The sequence below is a fragment of the Alosa alosa genome, chromosome 6 (genome assembly GCF_017589495.1).
Source record: "Alosa alosa isolate M-15738 ecotype Scorff River chromosome 6, AALO_Geno_1.1, whole genome shotgun sequence".
NCBI lineage: Eukaryota > Metazoa > Chordata > Actinopteri > Clupeiformes > Clupeidae > Alosa > Alosa alosa.
Window position 1 is genome coordinate 12,362,319 of NC_063194.1, and position 14,128 is coordinate 12,376,446.

Sequence of the window (14,128 nt, forward strand, 5' to 3'; positions counted from 1 at the left end):
TAGTATGAAGAATTTCTAAAAATGCTTGAGGACTTTAAACTTCAACAAAAAAGTTTAATCGTGCATATTTAGCCTATAGGCCTAGTTATACCCACTGTCACCATAAAGCGTGAAACACCATATACACCATAACATTATAGAAGCAACCTTGAACTTCGGCAAAGCTATTATAAACAGATCCAACGTTCCCGCCTCCCTCGTGAATAATGCAAGACCCTCCCATCGACCTGAGATCCTTGGCAAAGCTTACTGCATGCAGTGTTCGCATTGGTCCTGCCTTGTTGTGAATGTGCAGCCTACTGCACTCCATACCAGGATAAACGAGGCTGCACTTAAATTATTGAATATCTTAAATTGCACTAAACCTTCGCTACGTCGCATTATATTTACACACGCGGACTGTTTACTCCACGGAGGTAAGACTGACTGACGCAAAAGCTCGCAAGAAGTCAACCCATTGGCTTTTTTGACTAAGACAGTCTGAAATCCAGCTGTTGGTTGATGTTACGGATAGCCTGCCTTCCGTGCTGATAAGACAAACGCCGTTTTCTGAGGCACTGTCTGACAGGAGGAACAAGCGAAAAATCAAGGTATGTATTCAACACAATTCCTCACATGTATTCACACAATTCCTCATTCAATAATGCACATACGATATTTTTACAACAGCATGACTGAAACCGAGCTGGAACAGCGTTTGTTTGGTTATTCAACAATATGGAATTATTCATCTGTTCCGCAAATTGTAAAACCAACATCGGTATCTTCCGCGCAGAAAAGGCAGGTAGACCGTACTTAAACCGCTAGCTGCCCTGCTAACCTATAGCCAGCTTGCTTGCTAGCGAGCTGAAATTATTGAAAGACTAGGTTTAGCCTGCGAGCGAAACAGTCATCGTTATTTTGCTACACTGCTTTTGTCGGTACAGCTCAACTCACATGGAAAGTGTATTACTCTGTGTGGATGGCTTTGTTTGCTCACGTAATCATACTGTATGGTTACTGTACAAGGTAGATGTCGGCTCATGCACGTCATGCTGCACAGGGATGTCCGTGCTTTGGTCACTATCACCACGGCCCATTCAGAAATGTCTTGACGCCTGAACGTACAGTTTTAAATTTAAAACACTGTCACGGATTATAGCTACATTTTCACGACCTAAGGCAGACTTTACAGTTTGGTTGCTGAGATTTATGTCATCCTGTAACATTAATGTGTGTTAACGAAGGTCCATGTTCATCATGCATTGCAGCGTGTAAGCCTTCATTGTGGCATCATGCCACAGTCGGAGTCGGGTGAAAAAATCCGAGGTTCGGTACTTAGGTTCGCGAATGAATTTGAACAGGCCTACGCCCAAATGGACAAACGGCGCGTGCATCCACGTGAACGTCTGGAATAGAAGAGCCGAAGCTGTAAGATGCGGTCACACACGGCGGATCTACCTAAAGCCTGGAACCGCTCTAACCGCTTTTACTTGAAAGTATGCCAAGTAAACACTGCCATGCAAATGTCAAGTATTGCTAGGCGAGAAAGATATCCTGATGCGAAACAGGTGGCGATTCCGAGGATAAAATGTCACAAAATCTCAATACATCTCTGGGAAGGCTCCATCACGCTGACATTTCGAATCCTCCACTCCAAGTAACCTATTTGAATGGTTAGGTTAAACACAGGTCATATGGTCAATGTTGTCCGACTGTCATTTGGTTTGGATTCCACTTCCGTTTCAATAATTAATTGTCCATCATGACAAGATGAGCTGTGTGATTCAGTTAATCAGCATGAAGTGATTATTTCACAGAGGCGGTCAACTGGTTAAGCCCCTTTGAAGTGAAACCAGATCACTTTATTTATTTTCTGAAATACAGATTGACACTCAGCAGTTTTTTTTATTTGCCTCTCCCGTCTACCTTTGGGCAGCTTTTGGAAAAGTTATTAGAGAGATGGAAGAGAGGTGAGCAGTGAAGGCACTTCACTTAAATTACCCCAGATGTTCCACGCTGTGGGGCAGCACTGTGAGGCATTCATCCCAGGCCTTGGGTGTCAGTGGAGGAAATAATGCAATCATAATTAAGCCCTGCAAATTGATTTACCTTCTGGTTAGAGCACTGGGAGATCGGGTGATGAATAGACCTGAGGGTCCTTGGCTAAACAGAGCCAAAGTAGCCTAGAAGGACTTAGTTACAGGCAAATTAAGTTTGACTGACTTTCCAAATGTTCAGTTTAAAGCCTATAGAAAAATATAGACATATACAGACGAGGGAACTCACTGACAGACACAAAATCTAATAGACAGGGTGTAATTCAGGTTTGTTTTAGTCAAGATTTGTATTTGGTTTTAAGAGACATAGTGGCCCTTGCCTTGAACCGCAGAATGAAAACATGTCGCCAAGCTACACAACCACTGGCTCCACAAATGACAACAAAGTATCCCTGTCCACTGTGTACACTCCTTGAGATGTCTACCAAGGCAATGACTAACACAGACCTTAACCCTGAAGCAACATCATAGCCTGCCCTGAACCATTCAGCCTTGGACTACTTGGCCTGTTACCAGGACAACAGGTCACAACAAGGGCAAGCCTGCCAGGTGTTGCCATTCAGCTCTTTTCTCTTGTGAGGATTTGCAAAGGCGAAGCGCAGACCAACTGCTGCTCTTGTGTGTTTGTATGCCGTTACCAAAGTCTCTGTTGTGCACAATGCACAGTGTCTGTTGGTGGGAATAGGTAGACCCGAGCATTGTGTATGTTGAAAGCAAGGGAGGGTATAAGCTATCACAATCTGTTCCATCTTGGCAAGCAATATATTTATTTATTTTATCAGGTTAGGGAGAGGGCGGGATTATGGATTATTTAAGCCTGGTTTGCTGTGTGAGGTCACTCTAATTGGCTGTGCTATGGTGTCGCACATCCAGACATGCAAATTTAGGGGGCATTCTGAGCAGCTGCGTTGGGGCTGTGCTACTCCCACGCACCAGATCTCTTACCTCCACCATAACTCCTGGTCCTCTCTATTGGCTCTGGTGTGCAGAGCAAGCATCACAGTGTGAGCCTAAGAGGGTGTGTGTGTGTGTGTGTCTGTCTGTCTGTGTGTGTGTGTGTGTGTGTGTGTGTGTGTTTTAAATAATGTGCCTATATCTATGGAGCTAAATTTGTCTCAATAATATTTGTATATGCGCAGAGGGGGATCCAGAAATATTTCTTGATTTGCATGTGTGTTTTGATATCTACAAATAAAAAAATCATATTTGTAACTCGTATATTGATTTTTACAAATATAGTGCATTTGTAAATAAAATGCCATTTGTAAAACCGAAAATTTCATGATTCTGCATTTGTGTATCACCAGCACACGCATTCTTCGCTTTCCAAAGTTACGTGTTTTTGAGACGTTCTTGAAAGTCACACAAGTCCACACGTAAAAAAAAACATATTTGTAACTTGTAAATTGGTTTTCACAATGTAGATGTGTATTTGTAAACGAAATGGCATTTGTAAAACTGAAAATTGCCTTTGTGAAACCTAATTTTGCATTTGTGGATCACCAGCACATGCAGTTTTCGTTTTCGCATTTGTGGATCAGTACAGTACATCATGCAGTGGTGTGGGATTTAAAATTCTCATACATACACCGTCAGCCTGCACAGCTTAAGGCCATCTTCATGTTTCGTTTTCAAGGACACATACAAACTTATTCATATCAGATTCATCCAATTCAGATTGCAAAGAACACCCTGCAGACACCAGCACTTACATTGGTCATTCCAGGTCGCCACGGCAACACTGTCTGCATTAATTTAAACTGTAGCAGATCCTGTAATGGATCAACATAGAAATGGCCTCATCTCTTCTCTCCCCCCAACTAAGGTGGTGAGAAACTCTGGTGGTATGATTGATGACCTACTATGTGGCATCTGTCTCCTTTGCTAAGTAAATGAAGAGAGAAAAAGCCACACTTTGCATAAGTAAATTTTATTGCACAGATGCGTTTCGGCATAGTGCCTTCTTCAGTGTGATCTTCAGTGACCTGTCTCCTTTACACCATGCAACATAATAAAAATCTACTTGAACTTAGTAATGGTCTTATGCTCCTTATCTGCCATTGTGTTTCCCCCAAAGAATGTTGTCTGGCATTGCCGTTCATACACACAAGGCATTCTCAGTCCAGACTGTTCTTGTTTGTGAATCCCTGATGGTGACCACCAAAGCAGTAGCGTCCCTCTCTATCTATCCTCTTCTCCGAATATCCCTAACCTCTAACCCGAACATGCTCGAACTTCCACTTACTGCACACTTTTTTACAGTACCTGATCTTGCTCTTTGAATACGTCTAGCCTAGTAAGGTACTTGGTGCTAACTCCAAGGTCTCTTAACTTCCTGCAGCTTGATCCTTTTATGTTATGTAAGTCATTTTGAAGAAAAGCATCTGCCATGAGTAAATGTAAAGGTAAATGGATGTTGTCCTTATATGGCCCTGAACTGACCTCTCAGGCAGCATCACCGCATCACTGTTGTGGTGTAGTTAGATGATTATCTGGTGACTGCTGTCATTCTCCGTAGCTTCAAGAGCGCTCCACCGTAAACAGAGAAGATGACCCGAGTGGGATTATCCCCCGGGCCGAGCCTGGGAGGCCTAATATGTTAATGTGTAATGCCATTATGTCTCACCCAATGACCCAGTCTGACTCAACATCTGACACTGAAAGGTTTTTGTTTCTCCCAGGCTGCCTCAGATGAGGTGTGCTCAACTCGCCGGGGATTATGTAAAGCATGTTTACGTGAGGAGACACTCATTGCACAGAGACACACACACACACACACTTCACACAGTTCTTCTCAAACCAAGGAGATTTTACTCTTTTTTTTTGGGAAGTCTGTTATTGATTCACCTTTACTTACTCAGAAATTCGAGGAATTTTTTGGCAAATCTTGCTTTGTCTGTGTTTGGCTTGTTTCATTAATCTGTCTGTCTGCATTTCGAAATCATGTCTGTGAGTGTTTACTGTGAGTATTTGTTATTGTCTAATTTCCATATAGTCAATTATCATCAGCTTTGTGCACTACCGAAGCTTGCACACATTTGCTTTACAGGGCTTCAAGGACTTATCCAATTATTTTCACTAACAAATACACACATTGGGATTAGGGACATTGGGACAAAAATGAATGTGCTCTGCTCCACATTTAGACAAACACTGCTGTCTGGGCGGATAAAATAAGGGGGTATGGGGGGGAGGGAGGGGGAGAGAGAGAGAGAGATTCTGACTCTGACTCTGTTTCTTGACTCATTGACCTTTGGCCTCTCCCTAACCACACATACACACCTTCAGGTGGGCTCCGTCAGACAGCAGCTCTTATCTTTCTGACCAGAGGGAGCCTACATGCCCAAATTTCCTTCCCACAGTCCCTCAGGACTCAGCTGGTCCAGCAGACAGAGTTGAAAGGTGTGTGTGTGTGGATTTAGATTTATGGGGCCTGTCTGGTACATTTTTTCTCTTCTGTTGCATTCCTCAGGGCTGTATTTAATTACTTGTCAGTGCCCGTGCTAATAGAAGTGACTGTAATGAAGGGGCTAGGTTTGTGAGGGAGAGGTGGAGAGAGAAGGATTGAAAGAATGAGGGAGAGAGGCCGAACAAGCATAGAAAGACGGGATAGAGAAAGTCTGTGACTGTGGAGACGATGAGAGGGGGAGAAGAGAGTGTGGAAGAGATATACAGTAAGAACAACTCACACACCAGAAGCTAGCATAATGCATGTTTATCTGTGTGTTTTTTTGTTTTTCTGATTACACTTGCCTGTGGTTTTGGCTCTGCATCGTTGGGAATAATACTGAATCCTTGCCCAATGACATGATACATAGGTTGGTATATGCTAGCCCACTGCCTCTACTTCATCCACCATCCACCACTGGCAGTGTAACACAATAGCACTCTGCAGGCAAATGCTATCACAGAAGCTGACAAATGTAGCATCCCAGCAAAACAGCACTGACCTTCTTAGGTGTGTGCTTAGTACTCTTGGCTGTCAAGCTTTTGTGCCTTCCAACTGCAGGATGCAGTGTTCTGCAGTTCTTTTGTTGTCTGAGAGAACCAGGCGAGACCCTGTAATGTATAGCGACGCAGAGATGGAGCAAGTGCTTTGAGCTAGAACGCTTTCTCAGTTACTGCTTTCTGTGGGTAATTTGTTAGAGGCAGCCCTAAGCGGTACAAGTGAGGCAGTCTGTTTCCCTCGCCTGGCCAGTGGACCCAACACTAGGTAGTGAGAGACAGCTGGTCCTGTCAGCACAAATGTGTTCCTGCTGTAGAAAAGAAGAGACAAAGACAAAGAAATTGCATATGTTCTTTGTACTTTTTCTGTCGTACCTGCAGTTTAATGCACAATGTTTAGCAAGAGGATGAATAATCAAAGTGTTTCTCTCTTTCTCTTTCTCTTAATTGTTTAAAGAATTAGAAATGGTTAAGATGTAATTGTAGCCTCTTTTATGGTCCATTTGATTTGCATTCCGTTGTGATGTCTCCTCGAGCTGATTAAAAGGCATTTCAGAGGGCTGAGATGGACAACCCAGATGGATGATAAGTAGTCCCAGTTACAGCCAAATCCTTTGTGTGGTGGATTATTATGTTATAACCTAAACCAGTGAGGGTTTGTTGTATTTTAGTTTTAGCCCATTTATGTTTGTTCATTTATTATTTACTTGCAATGTATTCTAGGTATTTTTTCAGACATCGGTTGTCTAATCTTCCACCAATGTCATGCTATTGGATATTATGGTCTATTTTCCTCCACTTTGATGTTCCCAGTGTGCTTGTGGTATATTCAGTATGGAAATGATCTCACAGAAATGGAGGGCAGTGTAAAAAAAACATTCATTAAGTATTAATCAGTATTGAATCTGTGATATGTCTTAGTGTTGTGCTAATAACTGCGATCCCCCTCTAGTGTACGTTTGTGAGAACAGACCCTCGCTAAGCTAATACTGTACGTCTTGTCTAAACTGCGTGCTGCCCTGGTATCAGTCTGCTGAGGCGTGGATGTGGCAGCCTTCATGCCACACTGAGGAGACGGAGTTAAGTGTAGGGACCTCTGGCAGCAAGAGAGAGACATTTTGTTGGAGGCGCCCGTGGGTTAGTGGTAAGGGACGGCGCTTCCTGCTCTCTGCGCTGCGGACTCCCCGGCCTGTCGGCTTCGATGCACGTGCCGCTGATGCCCTCTGATTCGATCTGATGGCTCTTTGACCCTTCTCTGGCTTCCCCTCCTCGGCTCGCTCACTTGCGCATGTGCTGTGCTCTTCCGCTCCTTTGCTCTGAGGCTGTCCTCCCCCCCCTCTCTCTTTTCCTCTTGCTCCCTCTCTCTCTCCCTCCTTGTCTCTCTTTTTTCTTTTCTCTCCTTCTCCCTTGTGATTTCCTCTCTCAGTTCCTCATCCTATCCCTCCTTTATCTATGCCTCTCTTTCTCTCTCTCTCTCTCTCCCTCCATCACTCTGCCTCTCTCTCTACCACACCTTCCCTCTCTGTCTCTAGTGCTCTCGTTCTCTTTCCCCTTTTCAATCCCCTCTTTTTCTTTGTCTCTCCTACTCCCTGTCTTTCTCTGTCTTCCATCCTTTTGCGCTCTCTCCCTCTTCTCCTCTTTTTAGTTATATTTCTCTCTGTTTCTCTCTCTCTCTGTCCTGCATGCTCTCTCTCACACTCTCTCTCTCTCTCTCTCTCTCTCTCTCTCTCTCTCTCTCTCTCTCTCTCTTTCTCTACTCCTCATCTCAGCGGAGCGCTGCTGACTGTTGCTGGCTGTGCTCCAGGACACCATAGGGACGTCTTCGGGGAGACATCTTGCTCATCGCGATCCATTTCACGTTCATCTGGAACATCTGCAGGTGTGCTCTCCTGAGGCGAGCAGGGCCACAGAGCCGAGGGGAGGGCCGCGTTCACGCTACATGGCCCCTTAATCCAACCACAAGGGACGAGAGAGAAAGATTGTGGGGTGGGAGGTTGGAGGAAGAAGGATCACGACTGAGAGAGGGAGAGAGAGAGAGCTGGAGCTGTAGGGTTGACTGTCACACTGTGCGGTTTACACAGTTGTGTTTATAGTAGTGCACTAATACTACAGCCCGCTGTTAACTGACATGTTAGCTAGTAAATAGCTGTGTATATACAATGAGTTGATCTTACCTTCTGTTTTTTGTGATGACCTCTAGAGTTTTAGTGCCTTAACGGTCAACAAAGAGAACATGGATATAATACAGAAGAGGAAGTTGTCATCAGATTTGCCAGATTCTGCTTAAACATTCCACAAGTCTTTAAAAAGATACTGGAATTTTTATGTTGACAAAAATAGCTGCTGCTATGAGTTCTGTAACAATCCAATTATGTACAGTTTAACATGAACAGGGGTCATGTGAATGTGAATGTCATGAGAATGTGCTTAGTTAAATATGATCATATTAAGTGTAATTCATATGAGCATAAAGTCATATAGCAAAATTCCTGGATGAAAGTCATTTATTCATGTTGGATTTTGAATGCACAGAACTAGGCCATTAGGGGAAAAGTGGCTACTCAGATTAAGTTTCTTTATGAGCAACTAAAATAATTGTTTCTTTATTCCATTATACTGTTGAAACAAACAACCTCCATGACACAAGATGGACAACTTGGTAGTGAGAGTGCAGAAATGATTCAGAGCCTCAGCCAATATTGCAAGAGAAACTGTCTCCAAATGCACCCGTCACAACTTTCCATTAAGATGAAGATTAAAAGAGTAGAGCTTAACATGACCTCAGTCATCTCCTCAGTCATCTTCAGTCTGTCCGCAAACCAGATGTCGCTTATGTGACCTCATTGACCCTGATGCCTAAGGGTTGCTGTTAATGGCAGTTGGATTGCTAAGAGGATGTCTTGGTGTTGGACTGCTTTCTTACATTTCCAGGTCCTTTAGATCCCTGATCTCTGCCTTTCTTACTCCTCCCCCTACTCCATTGCTTTCATAAAGGATTCTCTCCAGTATGTTTTTTTCCGAATTGTATTTTTGTGTTCAGCTCATTAGTGATGAAGTGAAAAGCTGGTGTATATAAAACCGTGTCCGTGAGTTGTTGTGTGTGTGTGTGTGTGTGTGTGTGTGTGTGTGTGTGTGTGTGTGTGTGTGTGTGTGTGCGTGTGTGTGTTTCATCACTCGGCGATTGTTTCAGTGTGGTATGTGAGCCTTAAATGAATCTCTGTCATGAGTGCGGGAGCCTACAATAACTACGCCAGCAATTAAATCCCCTCTCTGGCTGGGACGCGTCTCGTGAGGCTGCCAGCAGCCCGGTGTTGTCCTTCACCATCAACCTTCAGCCCCATCCCGATGGCTCGGAGTCGGACGCTGGTATCTGTGTCTCTGTTGTGACGTCTCACACCGAAATCAAACCCCCTCGACCTCTGCTGTCTCTCTCTCTCTCTCTCGTGCGACATTGCCCCTCAGTCGGGACTCATGGGAGAAACCAGCCATGATTAAAAGAACTGCAGGACTGAATGGAACAGGGATGGAGAGGAAGCCCTCTCTTGTCTATCTCTGTCTGGCTGAGGTGACTGTTTCGGGCTAATGATTTTCTTACCCTCTGTAACGGAGCACACTGTTGCAGAATATCTCCCTTAACTGTTCAGCATCTGTTTCATCCTTTGCGGCCTGCCAGACACTGACAACCCCACCCCTGAACGGACAGCTGTTCCTCAGTGTGAGTAGCAGGAACTCACAGATTTAGTGCTTCGGAGCGAGAGCAGGGGACGGGGAGGCCGGTGAAGACAAAAGAGCCAATCGGGACACCCCAAAGGCACAAACCTTCCGGTCATGGACCGTGCATCTCTCTCCAGACATGCTAAATGCCTTTCTCACTGCCATGTGCAGAAGGGCCAAAAGTTCATCTGAACTCTAAGAGTGCGTAGATGAGAACTGCTGAACTGCTGGTGTGTAATCCGACATCACATCTTTTGATGCCAACTGGCATGTTTGTTCAAGTTGAAGAGATTCAACCTTTTACAGTTTTAACTGAAGTTGAGCAGTTTTTTTCCCAGTGATCATAGCTTGCATGTTTTTCCTAAAGATGTTTTTGTCAGAGATTTCATGTTGTGCCTTATAGTTTTTGGCAAACAACCTAGCTTCGGTTTTGAGAGTTATCTTTGCCATTTTTACTGTCCCATCATGTCTAGAGACTCCACATCAACCAATCTCAGGGCCGTGTCATGTTTCAGTTTGAAATGGTAGCGCTTCCGAGGAATTCTCATCCTAGATCCGCCGTGGGAGAGAGAAGAGATGTACTTTACGACCTTAAATGCCGTTTTAATGGCATTACTCAATGATCAGCAAAGGTCACCACCTCATTGCATTAGCAGGGAACATCACTGGGTTTACATTAACGGCGTCGTGCACTGCTTTGTCTTGTGAGCCGTAAACAAGCCCTGCCGCCACTGAGCCCTCTGCCTGCCGGAGGCCCCTGCTGCCTGGGCTAATCCTGGCAGAGTGGTGGAGTGGTGAGGTGTGGTGCGGTGTGGTGCGGCAGCCCTTATTGCCTTGGCGTCGTCCCCACTGCTCAGGCTGCAGCCCCAGTGTGCTGACACGTGCCGCTTATTATTCAGGCTCATCAGCGAGCGAGGAGCGCCTGACCTGCACTGCATCGTGTGTGTGTGTGTGTGTGTGTGTGTGTGTGTGTATGTGTGTGTGAGGGTGTGTGAGTGCATATTTTTGTGCCTGCGTGCATGTGTGCTCAACACGCGCAATATTGTCTATAAGAAAGGCCTCAGATGGACTCGAGATAGAGGGCCGTCTTTGATTATGGCTTTCTGCTGCCAAATGTGTGTGTGTGTGTGTGTGTGTGTGTGTTAGCGTTTCCATTCTCTTCCACCTGGTTGTGATGAGTACAGAGAGTCGATGTCAAAGAGACAGTGAAACTATGAGAATTCTGTGTGCAAGCTTGTTTACAAACCCTGTGTGTGTGTGTGTGTGTGTGTGTGTGTGTGTGTGTTACAAACCCTTCACCAGCCCACCTCTGTACTTTGTGTGTGTGTGTGTGTGTGTGTGTGTTACAAACCCTTCACCAGCCCACCTCTGTACTTGTGTGGGTGTGTGTTACAACCCCTTCACCAGCCCACCTGTGTACTTGTGTGGGTGTGTGTGTTACAAACCCTTCACCAGCCCACCTCTGTACTTGTGTGTGTGTGTGTGTGTGTGTGTTACAAACCCTTCACCAGCCCACCTCTGTACTTGTGTGTGTGTGTGTGTGTTACAAACCCTTCACCAGCCCACCTCTGTACTTGTGTGTGTGGGTGTGCGTTACAAACCCTTCACCAGACCACCTGTGTACTTGTGTGGGTGTGCGGTTGCAGTTGTGAGAGATGGCTCTCTGTGTTGCCTGTTTGCCCTCTGCACGTGTGCATCAGACTGGATGGATGGAGGTCCTGCAAACCCTCCCACACACACACACACACACACACACACACACACACACACACACACACACACACACACCCACCCTGTGGAGTAGGGCCCAGCTGGAGTCCCTTAGTGGGGTATGTGGATGCCAGCACAGACTTGTATTATTGATGAGAGTCTCACACATGGCGGCACAGGGCAGTGGGAGGGGAGGGGAGGGGAGGGCAGAGGAGAGGAGAGGAGAAAGGGAGAGGAGAGGAGAGGAGAATGGAAGGACGGAGGAAGAAGAGGGCGAGTGGAGAGATGAAGAGGCGAGGAGATGAGTGAAAAGGAGACGACTCGAGGAAGAGGAAATGTGAGTAGAAGCCCATCAGGCGTGTGCACACCAGAAGTGGCCAGCCAACCATGCTCAAAGAGTGCTGTTGTGGCGGCGCTCCAGTCAGCCAGGGACAAACCAGATTATGAGCATCATTCGTGTGGACACACAGGAGATGCGTTGGGCCAGGTGGGCTGGTGGCTCTGCCAGATTACATCTTGGCTCTGTGTGTTTTCCCGGGAGATAGTCTGGGAGCCTGGAACCGAGATGAGCATGCAGTCCCAGACATTCTTGTTTCTTCAGTCATTGAGCTAATGTGGGTTGGTATGCTGGTCTGTGTTGCCAAGGTCATCAACACAGGAAGTGAGTCATGTTGACTGTGATTGGTCCAAGGCTGATCCAAATACATTTCAGTTCTGTATAATTATTGACATTCTCTGATCCAGAGAAGACTAGAATCTGTGGGTTAAAATTAATCCAGTGATATGTGGGGCTAGGCAACTCCAGGACAGTGTTTCTGTGTAGCTGAAGTTGAATCAGCTGTTTGTATGCAGGACTCTTATTCCTGTGGTAGCAAGTCCGTAGTCAGTTGGGTCACAGGTGGACAAGGTCTTGGTAGAGGGAGAGACAGTTTGAGGGAGGAACAATGTTTTGAGGACGGACACAGATATAGAGATCAATTATGAGGAAATGGTGGGAGAGGGAGAGACAGTTTGAGGGAGGAACAATGTTTTGAGGACGGACACAGATATAGAGATCAATTATGAGGAAATGGTGGTAGAGGGAGAGAAAGGAAAACGGGGAGAGGAAGGCAGAGGAGGGAGGAAATGCAACTTCCTGCGTACTGTACCTTCTTTCTCTGCTGTCCAGTTGTCTCGTCTTTTTTGTTCCTTTCTTTCTTTCCTTTATCTCTTTGCCTTCTATTTGTCTCCTTCTCTCTTTCACCATCTCTTCCTTCTCTCGCTTCACATTAACAATGGAAACGGCAATCCAGCAGACTGGTTTGACTGCAGACAGACCCTGCAGCATTTGACATCATTTGTTTTTGTGTGTTTGTGTGTGTGTGTGTCTCTGTTTTTGTGTGTGTGTGTTTGTGTGTGTGTGTCTCTGTCTGTCTCTTGTGTGAGTAAGTGTGTTTACATAGAATGCGGTGTTTGTGTCACCTGTTTCTGCCATGGGGTGTGTCGTCTTGTGTGAAGCAAGGCACAGATGTGCTCCTGTTTTTGGCGTGTTTACGCTAGCTCATCTAAACCGAGACGTCCTCTCTTATCCTCGGTAGTGAAAGAGCTATTGTTGCCTTGGCAACATTTCTAAAAGCGTTTCTCAAAGCTTTCATTCTCCCCCGTGTTTATATATTGTTTTTCATGGCATACACACCACCATTTCAATTACAGTGATCACTGAGTTTTGTAGTCATTTTAATTAAGGTGAAGGGTGGAAGCAGCCTACTGTGTATGAGCTCTGTTCTAACATCAGGTTAGGATAGCTCATAGGGTAACTCATTTCCTCAAAAGTAGAGTTGAGTTTCACACAAAATTATTCAAAACAGTTAATCAGACAGTGAGAGAGCCTATCACTTAGGTGGGTAGGTTGTGAAATGGAATTGTCAGAGTGTGGCAAGGGATCCCTGAGTCACCAGAAGCCGATGGAGACCGGTAGCTCGCATCCCCTGTTTTCTGCAGAAACTGTGCGTCAGCCTAAAAGACCTGCACAGATCCTCTTTCACAGCCCACGCACCTCCCTTGACCTTGGGTGAGACTTCTGGAGAAAGGCTTTGTGTGTATATTCTGTGTTCTGTGTGTGTGTGTGTGTGTGTGTGTGTACATGCATGTTTGTCTTTAGGTGTGTGTGTGTTTGTGTGTGTTTGAAGGGCGGGGGTCATGAGTGTGCTTTTATCTCTGTAAAGATCTCAGTGCTCAGCTGCATCTGGTGTGCGGGGCGGGAGGTTGGACGGGTTAATGGGGGCTGAGAGGAACTAAGAAACCAACAATATGGTGCTGAAAAGACCAAAGGGTATTAATACCCGTGCTAAACCGTAACAACAGGACTGAGCCCATATTGACTAAATGTTTTTTTTTTTTCTTCTAGTAGTTGTTGACAATATGAAATACATTGCCCAATGGCTATTAACTCGGAACTCTTCCTGCAGTCATAATATATTTTCATTGTGCTGAGCTTGTATTGATTAACATTCTGTTTATTTAGTAATATAAATCTATTTTTGTGTGTGACCACTGAAGCAGGATTACCTCTTAATGCCCAGATGAATTTATTACATGGATGCTTTTTCAATCAATACTGTAATGGCTCCAGTTATAAATAACTTGGCGCTTGGAGCAAAAATATTATCAATATGGGTCTATTTATTTGGATGATGTGCTTAAATATTGGGAGCACTGTTGATGTATGGTATGTCCAGGGA

The 14,128-nt window shown here is 45.1% G+C and overlaps 1 protein-coding gene across 1 annotated transcript in view; it reads left to right on the forward strand.

Moving 5' to 3' along the window:
• Positions 1–281: 281 nt before the first annotated feature.
• The window catches only part of tanc2a (tetratricopeptide repeat, ankyrin repeat and coiled-coil containing 2a), a 153,810-nt gene continuing 139,963 nt past the window's right edge, over positions 282–14,128 (forward strand). Inside the window, 1 exon segment of the mRNA XM_048246409.1 lies at positions 282–590. The gene's annotated coding sequence lies outside the window, so the exon portion shown is untranslated.